General features: G+C 37.9%; 1 long non-coding RNA gene across 1 annotated transcript in view; it reads left to right on the forward strand.

Annotated features, from left to right (window-relative positions):
- Positions 1-6,787, forward strand: part of LOC138762726 (uncharacterized) — an 84,646-nt gene extending 77,859 nt beyond the window's left edge. The window contains exon 4 of the long non-coding RNA XR_011357098.1: positions 6,444-6,787. This is a non-coding gene — a long non-coding RNA (uncharacterized lncRNA). The remainder of the gene's footprint in view (positions 1-6,443) is intronic.
- Positions 6,788-12,555: the final 5,768 nt, after the last annotated feature.

The following is a 12,555-nucleotide window of genomic DNA, read 5'->3' on the forward strand; positions in this document are numbered from 1 at the left end:
AAGGCGAACAGTAACTATTAGTGTTGCCTGCACCCCTTACAGTAGGAGAGAAAGAGAAGCAAAAAAGAGTCCCTTCAGAGTCACTGGGTGGCTGTAGATTCATCTCCAGTGGTCCTGCTTTCTCTGCAGCAACACAGACCACCGTTCAATCCATCAGCAATCGGAGCTCCTGATCCGAACCTCTGATGCAATCAGGAAGCCTTCAGCACCCAGAGCCCTTCTTGTCCTTGGCACCCTCTTGAATCCAAGCTCCAATACCTGGCTCCTATGAGCCTGTCTCCAACAGCTCACAGCCTGTGCTGGTATCCCCATCTACAAGTCACCGACAATCTGCATAGCTGCTGGGCCCCTCACCAGTCCGCTGCCATGGTCACTCTGTAGGTAGGATGTTCTTCTCGTTTTTGATGCCCTGCATTAGTCTCCTGCTCCCCTGGAGTCCACAACCTCTCGAGGCTGCTGGGCAACCGACATCCACCAGGCCAAGTCTTCACCTCCTCCACAGACTAGCCCATTGCTGAAGGAACAGTGCTCACTGATGCTGCCCAGACTCTGTCTCACAAAGCAGACCATAGCTCTTAAAAATCAAAGCCAATGTTCTTTACAACCTTCTCGAAGGATCATCTTGTGAAACTGCTGGAATTACAACATGTGTCTTCTAACCTCCTTCATTCTCGCTGTCCAGAGACCCAAAAAGGACTTTCCAAACAATTCAGTGTACAAAAGTGCTGGAGAATCTCATCAGGTTATGCAGCATTGATTATATTCCTTTATAATCAAGGTTTTGGGCCTGAGCCATCTTAATGAACGCTCAGGCCCGAAATGTTGGTTCTGATAGATGTGTGTGACCAGCTGAGTACTCTCCAGCAGTTTTATGTATTGCTCTGCAATCAGAGCATCTGCAGACATTCCTGCTTATTTCCAAACTGTGTCTTTTTGTCTGCTCACAGAATGGCATCCTTCACAATGGGGTGATAAACTCCAAACAGTTTGCAGACTCTTCCTCTCCCTCTACATGTAAGACACTGGGCTTCCGTTTGCCAGCCATTCTAATATTGTGCATCTCCCCCACTGCTCCCGAACCTTCCCTTATTTGATTAATACCTGATCAATATTCTCTTCATTTCCTTTGACCTTCAATTTCAGTCTTTCATCTAATCATAGCTCCCACCTTTCTTCCTTCATCCTCTCCTCCCATTTACACACTCTGCACATGCTTTAAACCATGTCATCTTTCGAAGGACACTGTCTGATCTGTTCCTCATTTCCAAAATTTTCTGCCTTTATTCTCTGCACTCCTAAATGTGCATCACACTTCACTGATCCCTTCACTGGCCCCAGATTGTCAATTTTTTAAAATCTAGTATCCTGTGCAGGATGAACAAAAAAAAATTCTCCAACTATATATGAAGAAGACCAAATGACCCGAAAAGTCAGTAATTTAGCTTACTACCTATGGATGCTGCGAAACTTGCTAAGTTCTTCCAGCGTGTCTGTGCTTTTGCCTTATTTCATTCTCCATCATTCATAACTATACTGTTTAAATCTTAAATCTCAGATTCTTTCACCCTTTGGCTGTTGGCCTACATATTGTTGTGGTTAATCAATGTCAATTTTTAAAGTCCTTATCTTTGATTTCAAATCCATTTGTGCTCTTGGCCTTTCATCTTTCAGTAATCTCGTGTGAAATAATTCTCCCAACTATTTGTGCTCCACTATTTCCTGCCTCATGATCACCCTGCAATGCAATAATTCCACCACTGGTGACCTTGTTATCAGTTGCCAAGCCCTGAGCACTGAAATATCCACCGAAAGCTCTTTACACCCTGTGACACCACTTTCAGGGAACTATTTATCTGTATTCCCAGATCCCTGTATTCAACTGCACTCCTCAGTGCCCTACCATTTACTGTATATGTCTTTTTTTGCTTTGTGCTTCCAAAATGCAACCCTTCACACTACTCTGTATTAAAACCCACCTGCCATTTTTCAGTCCATTTTTCCAGTTGATCCAGATCCCTCTGTAAGCTTTGAAAACCTTCTTTGCTGTCCACAACGCCTCAAATCTTTTTGTCATCTGCTGATTCAATTTACCACATTATCCTCCAGATCATTGATATAGACAACAAACAACAATGGTCCCAGCACCAATCCCTGAGGCACACCAATAGTCACAGACATCCTGTCTGAGAAGCAATCATCCACCACTACTCTCTGGCTTCTCTCACATTGCCAATGTCAAATCTAGTTCACTACCTCACATGAATACTAAGTGTCTGAACCTTCCTGACTAACCTCTAATGTGGGACCTTGTCAAAGGCCTTACTAAAGTCCACGTAGACAATTTCCACAGCCTTTCCTATGTCAACTTTCTAGTAACCTCCTCGAAATACTCTATCAGATTGTTTAAACAAAACTTACCATGCTGAATATCCCTAATCAGTCCTTGGCTATCCAAATATTTGTACATCCGATCTCTTAGAACATCTTCCAATAATTTACCTACCAGTGACATCAGGTTCACTGGTCTATAACTTTAAGGATTACTTTGGAGCCTTTTTTAAACAACAGATCAATGTGAGCTATCCTCTAATCCTCTGGCACCACACCTGTGGCTAAGGATATTTTAAATATTTCTGCCAGAGCCCCTGCAATTTCTACACTAGCTTCCCTCAAGGTCTGAGGGAATATCTTGTTAGGCCCTGGGAATTTATCCACCCTTATTTGCTTTAAGTCAGCTAACAGCTCCTTCTCTTTACTATGTAGGTTCTATGACCTCACTGCTAGTTTTCCTAACTTTCCTAGACTCTGTGCCAGTTTCCTGAGTGAATACTGATGCAAAGAAAAACACTTAAGATCTCCCCTATCTCTTTTGGCTCCATTCATAGCTGACCTCTCTGACCATCAAGGATACCAATTTTGTCTCTTACTATCCCTTTACTCTGAATATACCTGTAGAAACACTTAGGATTTTCCTTCACATTGTCTGCCAAGCAACGTCATATCTTCTTTTAGTCTACCTGATTTCTTTTTGAGTTTTTTTTTTCTTGCATTTTTATACTCCTCAAGTACCTCATTTGCTCAACGTTGCCTTTACCTGCTATACACCTCTCTCTTCTTCTGAACTAGATCCCCAATATCCCTTGAAAACCAAGGTTCCCTACATCTTTTAACTTTGCCTTTAATTCTGACAGGAACATATATATCAGTTATATATTTTTATCTTTGCTATATAAAGGACACTGTTTGACCTGCTGAGTTTCTTCAGCATTGTCTTTTTACAGACAAAATCTGTACTCTCAAAATGTCACCTTCGAATGTCTTCCATTTGCCTGGCATGTCCTTCTCAGAAAACAACTTATTCCAATCTACACATTCCAGGACCTTCCTCATTTCGTCAAAATTGGCCTTTCTCCAATTGAGAAACTCAACCTGAGGCCAGACCTATCCTTCTACATCATTAACTTGAGGTATTTTGCGCCATCAAACAAAACTCCCTGCTGCTGTGGAACCCTAGCATGGAAAACTACTCTCTGGACATTATAAAATACAGGCCATAATTATCGATTACAGTAATGGGAAAATATGTAGAATGTAATGTACTTGCTATTAAACTGAAACATCGGTAGAATACTATCCATGACCATTGTTGCTTCATAATACACATAAAAGGATCAGAAGAATTTGCAGTTCTTCCCATTAATGACTTGCCTATACAGGTGGAATACAGTGGAAGCACAAGTATCAGTATGTTTACTAGGATTGCTGTGGATACATGTAGTGACTTGGACAAAACACTTCCCTTTAAGTTCAAGTATCCTTTTGTTCCAAGGCTGTGATGAGATCAGAGTCGAAACCCAGGTAACTCTGGTAGTACTGAACTGATTGGCAGCAAGCTGGTGTTGGGTACAATGTAAAATAAACAGAATGGACGTCTTTTATTAAATAAAAGAATTGGCTGCATCAGAAAATGTGTATTCCCTACAACATTGAGGATACAATGTTACGATCTGATGTTATTGCTGATTACTTTCTGAAAAGGAAGATTGTAGGTAGACATTCCTGTCATTTTATCTGTTTGATTTGTAGAGAACGAGTCCCATGCATAGAATTAATGTTTAAGATGGAAAACATAATTCAATCCAAAATGGCATAATTCTTCACTACTTACGCTGATTTAAATATATAATAGATATAGTGAATTGTTCTTTTTATTGGAACTCATTAAATATAACATTCCTGTGTAATTGGTTCTGAATTAGCAGCAAATTTATCCTCTGCTGGAAAAAAAATGAGCAAACATATTAAAATACATTTTTTTTGCAAAGCTAGTGTGGTGTAGGATAATTCTGTCATGCACATTTGTTATTTGAAGTATATTTGATCAATTGTACATTCACTAAATGTTCATTTCCTCAGTTTATTACTTTTTGCTATATAAAAGTTACCTCAACTGGAATTTCAATTTATATCATGTTTACATCACGTTAAATCAACTATTTATTCTAACAAGGTTACAACATATTAGATTTTTCTTCAAAAGTAGAAACTGTTTCCAAAACGTAAAAAATTTACATTTGATACTTTCATTCCCAAGACCTATTGATGGATGTATAAATGACACCAAATTTATCTCTTACAATAAATCTATCCGGTTACATATAAGTAACAAAAATATATTGTGAGAAATATTAAATCCTGTTGAAAATATAATTTGCAGTTAAAAAAAGACAAATCTTATTGGCATAATTTATTTATGCTGTCCTGCTAAATCAGTGGATTTTTTTTTGACAGTCGGCAGACCCCTAGCCCAATAAAAGCTGGGTGAAATCCAATTACGTATGTACGATTTTAGCACAGCACCCCTTGTGGGCTTCATGGAACATTGCAAAACTCTGATAATTTCCATGGTGTGTGATTTTCTTGATCCTGTGTTTGACATGTATTTTGGGTACTGCATTGATCACCATGACTCCGTGGCAACACATTTGCCTCTGAATCAGAAAGTAGAGGTAAAAACACACCGAAATGCTGGAGGAACTCAGCTGGTCTCACAGTGTCTGCTGGTGGTAAAAACATATTACCTACGTTTTGGGCCTGAGCCTTTCCTCAAGGAATAAGATCATATATCTTTGCCTCCTGTGGACATTTCTGTGTGTTTTTACTACAATCACAGCATCTGCAGACTTTTTGATTCACTCCAGGAGGTAGTAGGTCAACCTTGGCCAATAGATGAAAGAGATGGATAGTACTAAGACTTTCTCTTATCCCTTCCCCTTCAAATTCCCTCACTTGGAAAAAAAACATGAATAAATATAAGGGAAGTACACCAAGAGTAGTGAAGATATTTGGAAAGTAAAGTGTTTTCTCAGTAGGAAGTAAAGAGTTTCTCAGTGGAAAATATAATTGCAATACAACACTCACATTTGTGTAGGTTAGAAATTCAGCATCTGTGGCAGGTTAGAAAATTTTCTTAAGTTTCATTAAACCTTGAACCATAAGGAAACCTAGATGGGAAAAGAGAAACATCAAAAATTCTATAACTAATCAGATTTCATTGTGATTGGTTTGGTGAGAGATCTTGCCTAAAGCAAATGTGTATTTTTTTCTTTCATGTTTTCAAGTGCCAGAACACAGGTATTGAGACAAGGGGAAGCCTAACACATGGTGCTATGAGAAAAATGAGGACCACTGAGTATAGCTCTTCAACCTCTTCAATGACCTGTATTACATGGTTTTGAACAGCGCGCATTTTGATATAATGCGGTCGGTCCATGCACTTACATTCTATCTTTGATCAGATGAAAATATAATTTCTGCACTTCACCAGGTTGAAGATGCAATTAATGAATAACAATTTTTATTTCTCTTTACATCTTGTAAAATTAGTGACATAATTGATTGACCTTTTGCCTATTTTGGTATGATTTCAGGTTGGTTAGCTATTATTTCAACATGTAATTTACAGTCCATTCAAAATGGCAACATGGTCAATGATTTACTTATTTTCAAGGAAAATGCGTAAATCCCCATCTCGAGCAGTCGGTCCCCATCCCAGGCAGTTGGCCCCCGTCCTGGGTAGTCACCTTCCTGAGTGGTCGGACACCATCCTGAGCTGAAGGTAGGCATCCGACAATCACACGGCAGTGGAAGCTGGAACTAAAGAAGGACAAACTACATTAGACAAATATTTTCTTAAATAATGTTCACTTATGGCCAATAAAGATCTTTCCTATTTTTCAGCTTTATATATCTCTTTTAAATACTTTATCCACATGCTTGCATAAGAGTTCTCGGTAAAAGAACAAATAATTACAGGATTGGTATGCATTAAAGTACATTGTAATAATGCTTTGAACAGTGTGGTTTTCCTAACATTGAACTTGTTTGGAATGTATTAACTGTGTTATATAAGCTATGCCTGCATTTAATTTTTCATATTACAGATACCTTGCAATGCAGAACGTGGCCATTTGACCTTTGGAGTCTGTGCTGGCACTTGGACCATTCCCCCATATTTCCCTGAAAACTTGAATTGCTTCACATGTTCATCAGCTCTACTCTAATTTTCTTGCTGCCCATCTACACAAAAATAAATTTATCATAGTCAATTAACATATCAATCAATGGATTCTTGGAGCACCCACAGAAGCCCATGAGGTCACAGACAGATCCATAGGATTCAGAATCGAACCCAGTTCATTGGAGCCAGAAACACTGATTGCAGGGCCCTCTTTCAGCTGTGGGGAAGTGTATAAGTTCAGCAAATTATACATGGTCAAACCAAATAACCGTGAATAAAATCTGGAATGTGCACTTTAATTGTATGTGAATTGTTTGATTACAAATTTAAAACTGTGATGCACAGGGGCAAATAAAAGGAAAAAAAGTGTCTTTGCCCCAAAAATTATGGAGAGCACTGTAAAACCATGCCACTAATGTTGAAATGAATAAACCTTTTGATGTTCAAGTGCTGGAAATGGACAAGTGCAGATGTCTCAGAACATTGCTGTGAAGAAGGCAAATGAAGAGAAAGAAAAGACTGAGGTAGTAAATGTTTGGTACTGAAGGTGATTTTTCAATTAGTCTGTTGCTCGATGTGGTGTAAAGTTGGTATCACTCTATCAGGTAATTGAGGATATTCAATTAGTTCAACTAAGGAAATGCTTCATGAAAGAAAAGAACTTGGGGTAAGAGGAAGTGAGTACAATGGATTTCAGCCAGTTCAATATTGCTAACTTGACAGTAAATACATAGAGGTGACATGGGGCAATCAAAATGTGGGTGAACACTAATACTACAAGGCACATTTGCGCTACTGTCAGCAAGAATAGAGTGGTGAACCTATGGAATTTTCTGCCCCAGAAATGTGTGGAGCTAGCTCATTAGAAGTCATTGAAGTGGAGGTGGATATTTTTTTTTGTGGTTGCAAGATCAGGGGATTAAGGGCCTCAAGGACCTGGCATACAAGTGGTTGAAGTCTGGAGCAGATCATCCATGATCATAATGGGTATCAGGATAGGCTTGAGGGATCATAGGGCCTATTTCCTGCTCTTACCTTCATCTGGAATGGGGCTTGTGTGTGTTGTGACACAGAAACAAAGTTTTAGATCTCATATTTCCAAGAGTGGAAAGAGAAGGTTGGCCAAGCATGTGAGGGTGAAAATAATGAGAGAAACTCAGCAGGTCAAACAGTTTAATTTATGTATCAAAGATAAAGATGCATAACCAATGTTTCAGACTTGAGCCCTTCATCAAAGCTTGTGCTCAGGTGTTCAGGTCATGAGATAATAGTGACTGTTTTAAGGAGTAGAAACAGGTAGATTAGGGCTATACTATAGAAGTAGAAATCTAATGTCTTAGGAATCCCACTTAATTTTATTTGGAAGTTCATCTAGGAATGCAATATAACCACAAGGTTGTCAATAAGCAGGGAAATAGAAATGGTAGTCAGGCAATGGAGTTTGTGAAAATATTTAGTCTAAACAAATATCTGCACATCCCAAATTTGATGTTGTCAACCAGGTTGACAGTTTAGAGTTGATTGGTGGTTCAGATCTGGGTGGCTTCATGAGGATGTGAAACTTTCAGACAATGTTCCTGAGTGACTTCATGCAAGTGAGAAATAAAGGTCAACCAAGGATAGATTTGGTTTTTGCAGGAGTGAGAAAAGTGCTCTTTTGAAAACATTTTTCAAGCTGGTAATAAAACATATTTCATGGTTTTCATTAATGGCTAAATACAGCATATATTCCAAAAGTTTTATTATGGATATTGCTAGAATTGTTCAATAAAATTAAAGAATTAATGCAAGTGCATGCAGAATGAAAGGAAATGGGTTACTACAGAATATAGATATTTCTAACTGCTGGAGAAAACAGTTTTCAGAACAGAACCTTGCAAAACCTCAGGATTGTCTGTAGTTTCAAATGAAAACCTCCAGAATAAATATTTTATTTACAATAGTGAGGTTCATTATATGAATGGAGATTTATTGAAGATTATCAAGAGAAAACTGTTTTAATTTACATGGCTCTTTGATGTTGTCTGGAAACCAAGTCAGTAGAAAACAGAGAAAGATCCATAAAATTTTTCACTTGAAAATGGTGAACAATGACCAGAATTGAGTGATCTCTGATGTTAACATTGGAGGGGTACATTTAAGCCTTCCCTTTGAAGAGCAAATTAATAGATGGAGATTTACTAATGCCTCTGTGCCTTACGTTAGACCACTGAAGCTTTTAAACTTATTAAAATATGTAATGGTGAAAATGTCATATCTGCATTACATTCTATTGAGCAGGCTTTCAATAGGAATTAAGTGAATAACTTTAATCATAAAAATCAACTGTATTTGGCTCAAGAGAATAGTAAAATTTAAACAAACCAAAAATACCTCAAAAATATGTAATTTCTATCATCTGGAAAGAATAGGGCAACATTGCCAGCAAATCTCTATCCAAAACACCTACAACCCTAACTGGAAATGCATCGGCAATTCATATTGTCTGTGGGACAATATCCTGGAGCTCTTTCTTAAGTAATCTCTTCACGAGACCAATTGCAATGGTTTAAGCAGGGAGCTCACCTGCAATAAATCCACTTCAGAGATCATCGAAGATATTTGTGTTTTTTTTTCCAGTGACAACATGAAAAAGATTATTTGGATCAATGGATCTGAACAGCTTCATGTATGATAAATCCATGTCATCCCTCTGCCTTATCTAGTCCTTGTACCCCTGTAATTTTGTTTCCTTTATGAAATTTAATCAACTCCCTTTGAATCTACCCCTAAAATTATACCTTGCTGTGTACTGCATATCCTAACCATTTGATGCATAAAAAGCTTTTCCTCAATCATTTTTATTATTTTGTCAATCTCCTTAATTCCTTTCCTTTTAAAAATATTTTATTGAAATTTACAATTATACAAAATTAAACCTTACAATTATATTTTAAGATACAATTGCAGAAGAAAAAATAAAACAATAAATAAAAAGAAACCTTTTAGTCAAAACCCCTTCCATTTAGCAAGGTTATAGTTTAAAAAAAACCTAACGTGGATATCAAGTGATGACAACTTGGAAATCGACAACACACCATCGAAGTTTAGATTATGGTAGTGGTTTATATAAAGACCCTGTGGCATTAAAAAAATAGTATTTGAATCTTTAATGGCATATCTAATTTTTTCTAAACTTAAACAGGACATAATATCATTTATGTACGTGTAGGTCGAGTAGTATTCTTCCATTTGATCAATATTGCACATCTGGGTATCAATTAAGTAAAAGATAAAATTCAGATTTGCAATAAAGTCAATAAAACGTCATCATCAGATAATTCAAACAGAGCAATTAAAGGGCAAGGTTCCAATTTAACATTGAGAATACCTTTCCAAAATTTTTCTAGACTAGGGAAAACCAAAACATGTGAACCAAGGAAGCATCTGCAATTTTACACTTGACACAAACAATGTCATGCATAAAGGGAGGAAGTATTAATCCAAGTACAAATGGAATCCCAAATCTCATCAGAAAATGAGCTTGTGGAAAATCAGGAATCTGAGATTGAACAAAATGACTAACTTGTAAATGCCTAAAAAAAATCTCTTTAATTCAATGTCATAAGGAGGTCAGGCATAATCTGCATGAAGATAAGCGCAGTTAATGTGTTGGGTTGAAGTCCCTTTGTCAGAATTGTGAAAGGGGGAAAATAAATCAATTGGAAGTTGCTGAGAGGGTAGAGGTGGGCTGGATAGAACAAAAATGATATCTCTGGGAGGGGGAGACCAAGTTGCCCTGTTTTCAAAAAATCATGAACATATCATAGTTGGAGGAAGAGAAAAAAGGAAATGTTAAAGTTGTAAAATGCTGGTTATTTCTGTTTCTTAAGCCTGAAAGAAAAGGGGAATGATGAAAATGCCCAATAGGTCAGGCAGAGCCTGTGGAGAGAGAATAACTGAATAAATGTTACAGATGGATCTGTGCAGCTGAACTGGTAACTTGATTTTTCACTTTGTTTCATAAATTATCTCAAATTGTGTACTTTGATATTCAGACCTGATGTCTGCAATCTGCTCAGACGAAAAATAGGGTGTTTCTCAAGCTGGCCTTATTTGAACAGCATAGGAAGTTACAGATCAGTTCAGAGTGGGTTGCAGGGTGAAGGATTAAAGTGACAGGGAGTTGAGAGCTCAATATCATCCCAGCAGACTGAACAGAAATGTTCTGCAACGTGTAAAACATGAAAGTCTGCAGACACCACGATTGAAATAAAAACATAATGCTGGAGAAACTCAGCAGGTCAAACTGTGTATATTATATAGCAAAAATAAAGATACATAACTTTGATGAAGGACTGAAGACCAAAACTTTGTGGTTATGTATCTTTATTGTGAATCTGAATAGAATGAAATTAGGATCATTCCACATATTCCACAGGAAAGACAAGCAACGTTTGAACCTGCAAATTCTTACAGCTGTACCTTCAATCTGGAGAAGATGGATGGAGTTGGAAAAAGATTGTCCATTGTGAGGACAGGTTCAGCCAGATAAATGTGTACTGGTGAAAGGGACCTAATGGGCATTGATTCAAGGAGCATACTCACATTATCTAGTGTGGAATGAAGGTGCAGAGAGGTCACATGTTGAGGGTAAAAATTAGCAAGTTAGGACCAGGAAACTGGAAACCGTCAAGGTAGCAGAGAACATTGGAGGATGTATGTGGGAAGAGATTGAGCAAGAGAGAAAGGCAAACATCAAAGTAGGAAGAGATAAGTTCAATGGGACAAAAGCAGGCTGAACTATTGAGTCTATCCAGGAAGCCCTGCATGCAGATCTTGGGCAGGAGGCAGAAGTGGGATGTGTGGGGTTAGGTCATGATAAAGTTGGAGACTGTGCAGGGAAGTTCTCCTGAGGAAATGGGGTATTGAACTGTTTGGGAGACATTGGCCAACATGATGCAAATCAAACTTCAAAAGACTGTTAATAGGCATCTAAGAGCTGATCTCTGTAAGGTGGAGATTGGTTCACCAAACCACAACAGCACCACTCTAGTCATCAGGTTGATCAGAGATCAAACAGAAGAGAACAGGTGTTCTGCAAATTTTTCAAAATGATAGGAAGAGTCTAGTGTGGGGAGAAGACTCTTAGCCAAAGAAATTGGCATGGAGGCAAAAAGGTTCAATGTCAGGATTGGCTCAGTATTCATCAAGATTGGAGAGGGAAGAAATTGAGCCTTCAGCAACAAAGAAGAAAGGATCAGAAAGGGGAATTGTAAATGCACCAAGGCTGGAACTGGGGCCGAAGGTGGAAGTGATGGGGCTCAGAGGAAAGTGAGGGGGAATCTCTGTCACTATCCTTCTGCCACTGACTACAGTTTCTCCCTCTCTACTCACTATACCATTCATAATGGTAAGTGTTCTCATTGCATCTCCTTTGAATCTCTTTTATTCCAAATAATCATAATCTTTCTATTCTATGCATTCAACTAAAGTCCTCAAATCTGAAGTCCTTTATTTAACTCTCTTCTGCCTCCTCTCCAAACTCCTTCCATTTTTCCTAAAGTGTGGCATAACTGAATTGAATGTGGTACTCAGGTAGTGGCCAAACCAACATTTTATATGAGACTTTCTTTCTCATGTATTCCATGTTATTGTCATTAAATAATTTAAAAACATTAAATATTTTTTTCTCAAGTAACCCTACCACTTTCAATGAAATGCCCACATATACTCCTAGTTCTCTCTTTTCTTATATCACTTTTAGAATTGTGCCTTCTAGTTTGTATTGCCTCTTTTCCTTTCTGCCACAATTGACATTTTACATCTACAAATATCACATTTTACCTGCTATCTTTCTGCTCACTTGAAAATGTTTCCGATTTCTATGCGAGTCATTTGGGTTTCACGGGTTCTTAAATCCTATCTGTTAAAGGGGGGTGAAGAAGCTCAATGGATGAGGTATTTGTCAGCACTTTTGTCCTTTCACCATCAGAAAAAAAGAATTCTAAAAAGTGCAGAGCAAGAATTATATCTAACATGAAACATGAAATCAA

This window comes from Narcine bancroftii, chromosome 5 (genome assembly GCF_036971445.1).
Source record: "Narcine bancroftii isolate sNarBan1 chromosome 5, sNarBan1.hap1, whole genome shotgun sequence".
NCBI classification, from domain to species: domain Eukaryota; kingdom Metazoa; phylum Chordata; class Chondrichthyes; order Torpediniformes; family Narcinidae; genus Narcine; species Narcine bancroftii.